Source organism: Pistacia vera, unplaced genomic scaffold (assembly GCF_008641045.1).
Source record: "Pistacia vera cultivar Batoury unplaced genomic scaffold, PisVer_v2 Contig160, whole genome shotgun sequence".
NCBI lineage: Eukaryota > Viridiplantae > Streptophyta > Magnoliopsida > Sapindales > Anacardiaceae > Pistacia > Pistacia vera.
Genome location: NW_022195685.1, coordinates 2,127,130 through 2,133,149, shown reverse-complemented (window position 1 = coordinate 2,133,149; position 6,020 = coordinate 2,127,130). Strand labels below are relative to the sequence as shown.

General features: G+C 41.5%; 1 pseudogene; it reads left to right on the top strand.

The window, feature by feature from the left end:
* The first annotated feature begins 896 nt into the window (after positions 1-896).
* On the top strand, positions 897-5,795 carry LOC116125118 (annotated as a pseudogene).
* The last annotated feature ends 225 nt before the right edge of the window (positions 5,796-6,020 follow it).

Here is a 6,020-nt window from a genome sequence, read left to right as displayed (position 1 = left end):
CATTATCCACCGGAAGGATGATCCTGCACATCACAGTGGGAAATTCCCACCATCTGCGGGTCAGTTCTGACCCCTATGGAGGTCGGGATAGCTCCCCTAGCCATTTAATGCCTTCACATGACTCTAGCTCATGTATGTCAAGGTATCCAGGGCTCCGCCGAGGCGAGGAAGGTCTGACCTGGGGTTTTTCCTTAACTGTAATTGTGAAGGTCGAACCACGTTGCGGAAAGTGATCCATAGGTAGCTCCGCTGCCTCAGATTTAAGAGTTACAGCGACCTCTGGATCAGCTTAAGCTTAGCAAAATGAGTACGAGCAATCGTTGAGGCCTTTTCTCCACAATGTTGACTGCTCCTCTCCCCTCAAGGTTTAGGATGCCTAATAGCGAGCATTCAATGAGAATTTTGATATCAGGATCATCTTTATGAGTTTAACGATCTCATGGAGCTTCACCAAGTTTTTAACTTAGCTAAATGTCGTTGTTTGGCAGTGACTCTGACTGCCCATGCCAAGCGTTGGTTTAGATTTCTCCTTCCAGGATCTATTAACTCGTAGCAGTAGCTGACTCATTATTTTTAAAACACTTCTAGTCTACTATAGAAAGTTCTCATGCTGTTAGCTATTTGAGCACATACGGCAGAAGAGGAATGAGTCCCCCCAGTCCTATTTGACAGGTTTCATAGGGAGCTGCATAAGGTGGCTAATACACCCGAAGACTCGTTCAGACTCTCATTATCGTAGGTCACAAACCGACTTGTGGAAGAAGCTACAATCTGAGGACGATATTTCCCTTAATCGCTTCTACAATCTTACAGAGAAATATCTCCGAATCGAGAATTCTGTGGCTACTCTGAATTACCACGACCCGGTCCTTCGACTAGTGCTCCTAGTCGAAGGGATGAAACCAGGGGGAAGTAGTAGAAGAGCTTATCGCAAATGGGCCAACGACGATCACGGAAGGGAAAGAAACAATGGTTTGAGCCAAGAATCTTATGCCCAGGTTCCTCATCGCGATCATAACAATCAATATACTCCGCTGAATGCATCATATAGGCTAGTTTTGGATAAGTCAGAAGAAGCTATCTGCATGGAGAGCCAGAGCCCATGAATAATCCCCCTTTAGCAAGGAACATAAAAAATATTACCGTTTCATCAGGATAATGGGCACCATACCGATGAGGGCCAGACTTTTAAGCAGACAATTGAAGACTCATTAAAAAGGGGCATTTCAAGGAGTATGTTAATGTCCAACTCCCTTTCGAGAAAAGGATCAAGGGACCAGGGGAAGAAACGCTATGGTAAAAAGGTCTCCCACTTCGTTGAATCATATTTGGAGGACCACATCTTGTGGGAATTCTTGAGGTGCTCAGAAGAAGTACGCTTAGGAAGCTCGCCATGACCTCGTGAGTGTGATGAATATGGCGTCGCGACCTGCTAGGTGCGCAGAGAAGAGAGGTTATCTTCTCAGAAAAGATGCGGTACGATTACATCACCCCATGAGAATGTGAGTAACCTTGTAGAGCATACAAGAGCATCTTGGAAAGCCACCTTTCCTATCCAAACCTCTTCCCAAGGAAATCTTATTTCCTTGACTTTTGGCCCACGTCTGATTGTACCTTAGCAAGAAGAGACTGATTTGATATTTCTCTGATACTCAGTTATTGTACCTCTGCGCGCTGTTCGCTATACACGACCTGATTGTAATCTTTTATATATACAAGAACAGTGGACGTATGATTCGCTTTGAGCATTCGAACCACTTTAAAACTCCTCTCATTTATTTATTGCTTTATCATTCACGTATAATTTCTAAGCATCTTAGCACGTTGTACATGCGAGTCGTTGGTGTCAAAATCACACATCAATAGATTACATGATTTGCAGTTATTAATTATTACATAATTAACTAGTGCACAAGTGTGTTGTCCTGGTGCTTCCTAGACTCCATGCCAACATTTTTTCTAAAGGATACAGGAAATTATATGTGCATGTCAACGCCACTCGTGCACAGCATTTTTATAACAACTTGATAATAAAACAATAAGGTTATTACTATATGAAGATTTCTTTGATCTTATAAGTGAAAAATATTTTGGAAATGAGTTGGGAAACCAGGTTGGAGGGAGACATTAACCATACATTAACATACTATATAGCTTAAATTAAAGTCACGAGGCTTCTGGAATATCGCCCGAATATGTACATCTCTCTCTCAATCATGTTTCGAATCAATGGAATATTATTGATAAGGATTTATACTTGTATTAAATTTGTTGCAATAGGGGCTTCTGAATCGTCTCCAATCTCCCATGTTGTTGTCTGCCCACATGTAATGTAACACAAATTTCGTGCACTTTTGCACCAAATATTTAATTCCATAGTTTAACGTCTTCCTCATATATGGCGTAATGATATGTGGTTTTAAGAGATTGAATTAAAGATACACAAGTGCAGTGAGCTGGGTGGTGGGGAACATTGAGCAAACATCGGCACAGAAAATTGTTAGATCGAAACCAGGATCGTGTTAGGCTTCTCTTGAATCTGAAGACAAGATTTCTTCATGTGCCCTCTCACATATATGTTTGAACAATGCCAATGGGGGAAATTAAAGCAAATTTGTTAACCATTTTGAAAGAGAAATGGCTCATTCACCTTTGAACCCAAAATCCCATTTCCATGCTCGCTCAAACAGCTTGCCATCTAGATCGCACCCTCTTGTTTCTCAGATAGATGAGCATCTCTCCAGGTTGGGAACCACAGAAGCTACCTCTTCTTCACAAGCATGGTGTAAATGCCTTAGAGGGCGTTTGGTTGGGGAATGTTAGATTGCTGGAAATGTTGGATTAATGGAAAGATAGATTACCTTGAAGATTACTAGGAATCTTTAGGAAAATTTGTTTGGTTAGTTGGTGGTTATGTTATAGTAATATGTTTGATTATGTGAATAAATTGGTGGGTATGTTATTTAAATTACTAAATTGTCCCCTTTTTAAATTTAATATAATATTATTTTTATTATAATTTTTGAATAATTTCTTTTAACTCCCATATTTTCAGATTTAGTTAAAACACCCCGCTTATATAAAACTTTAATTTATTACGAAATCACCCCCACCTCTTGCCCCCACCGCATCCCACCGCCGAAGTCTCCAAAAGTCCTTGTCAGTAGCTCACCGTGACCAACATGCTCTGCTATGGCCGTTTTTGGCCATATTGATGGTCGAAAACGGCCATGTCAGCCAGATCTACGTCGAAATGGCCAGATCCCTGGCCATTATCAACTAGATCTGGCCAGATCTGGCCGTTAACGGCCATGTCCGTGTCGTTAACGACATCTGGCCCAGATCTGGCCATTAATGGCCAGTGATCTGCTATTAACGCCAATTCCATCGATCTGGCCTGATATGGCCTTTTTCGCCATCATATGGCTGAAAACGCCATATCGAAGCCTCTCACCGAATCTTTTTCTTTTTAGGACTCCGCGACTTTTCGGCAAGGTCCATGGTGGTTAGCCCTGCTCGGTGTGTTGGCTGTGTGGCAGTGGTGGTGTTGACTGAATGACAGTGGTGGTCTGTAAATTGTTTAAATATAGGACATTATTGTCCAAATTTTAGTAACAAAGGGTAAAATTGAAATAATAATATTAATGTAAATTTATTTTAAAATAGGGCATTATTGTCCAAATTTTTTATCAATAAGGGATAAAATTGTAACAAAAAAAGATAATCCTGGTAATCTTAGAATACCTAAGAAAATGAAGGTAATTAGTTTACCTCCAATATTACCAATAGTAATTACTATTGACATTTGAAGATTACCGGAATCTATATTACTTGACACCGGACGTGGTATCAATAATATAAGATAACATAACCCCAATAATCTCACATACAGCCACCAAACGCCCGTTTGTATTTCTTGCCTTTTGAGGCACCTTTTAACTTACTATTGCATGAACAAATCAGACCCTCTAACATAGAGATGGAAAATGGATCCAGGTTCAGTGGACCAGCCTTGTACAGACCGAAGATTCCTCCTTTTCTCTGGGATGGGGACGGGCCTGGGTTAGTTTTGATCCACACCTCGGGATGGGCCAGGCCCGGACGGCCCAGCCCGAGCCCACCCTATTGAATAATTATTTAACTATATTGCCCTTATGAATTACCCCTATTTACATAATTACCCAACTAATATAAACGCATTCTTCCCCGAGCCCTAATCTTTATCCTAACCTAAACTACACAAAACTAACACTCCTTTAGCTCACGGCAGCCAGCCACCAGCCGCCAACCGTCGCCGTTTTCAGCTCTTGAACATGAACTTGACAAAACAAGCTATTCCTCACTTGGAAAACATTCAACGCTCGATCTTTCATACGCTCAACTCCTCAACTCATCTCTGTCACAGACACACAAGCCATGCTGACATTCTCAAAACCGGCGTCTCTAATGACATGGGTCTCGCAACAAAGCTTCTGTCTCAATATGCAAATCACCAAGACTTCGATGACGCAACCAAATCCTTTCTTCTACTCCGGAGCCGACAACCTGTTTTACTCTACTCTTATCTACGCCTACTCGAAACAAAATCTTTTCTCAATCGCTCCGTGTATTCGCTCAAATGCTCTCTCACGGTCTGGCACCTGATACTTACTTATTGCCTAATATCGTTAAGGCTGCACTAGATTGTTTGTCATTGGAAACTGGAAAACAGGTTCATGCAATGGTGTTTGTATACGGGTTTTATTTAGATTCGTTTGTTCAGTCTTCTTTGTTCATTTGTACATTAAATGTCAGAACATTGGGGATGCTCACAAAGTGTTTGATAGATTAGCCCAACCGGATGTGAAAACTTTTAGTGCTCTGCTTGCGGGTTACGCTCGACAAGGGTGCGTGGATGTAGCGAAAATACTCTTTAACGTGATGGGTCGTTTAAGAGTGGAACCCAATGTGTTGTCTTGGATGGTATGATTGCAGGTTTTAATCATAGTGGACATTAGAAGAGGCGGTTATTTTGTTTCGAAGGATGCATTTTGAAGGATTTACGCCTGAGGAGCATAGTGTTTCTAGTGTTCTTTTCAGCTGTGGCGACTTGGAGAATCCCAAACTTGGGTTTCAGATTCATGGTTTTGTGATTACAGGGTTTTGTTAGAGAACGAGTGCATCATTAGTTCACTTATTGAATGTACGGAAGGTGTGCATGTACATGGATATGTCCAAAGTGTTTCATGAAATGGAAAATCTGGATGTTTTGCTTGCAATGCTTTTGTTACGGGTCTCTGTAGGAATGTGTCTTGTTGAAAATGCATTGGAGGTCTTTAGGCAATTCCAGAGCCAAGGAGTGGAATTAAATGTTGTGTCTTGGACGTCAATGGTTGCTGGTTTCTCACAGAATGGGAAAGGTATTGAGGCATTGGAACCTTTTTAGAGAGATGCAGACAGTGGGATAGCCAAACAATGTTACAATAACTTGCTTGCTATCAGCTTGTGGAAGTATTTCAGCATTGATGCTCGGAAGGCGCTCATTGCTTTTCTATCAGAAGAGGAATATCTGTGCTATGAACGTGTCTGGGGCACTAATTGATATGTATGCAAAGTGTGGAAGGATCAAATGTCACGACTTTTTTTGATAGGATATCATCCAGAACTTGGTTTCTTGGAACGCGCTATTGGGTGATATGCTATGCATGGAAAGGCTAAAGAAGCTATAGAGATTTTTCATTTGATGCAGGAGTGGACAAAAGCCTTCTTCTATTAGCTTCATTTCTGTATTATCCGCCTGCAGCCAGGCTGCCTAGCTGATGAAGGCTGCAAATTTTTGGATAGCATGTGTAAAGAGCACGGTAATTGAACAAGGATGGAGCACTATTCTTGCAGGGCGACCCTTCTAGTCGTGTTTGAAGGCTGGAAGAGGCATATAATATGATTGAGCAATGCCTTTCGAGCCAGACGCTTGTGTTTGGGGAGTTTTGCTTAGTTCTTGTAGAGTTCACGGTAATGTGAATATAGGTGAGGCTGCTGCT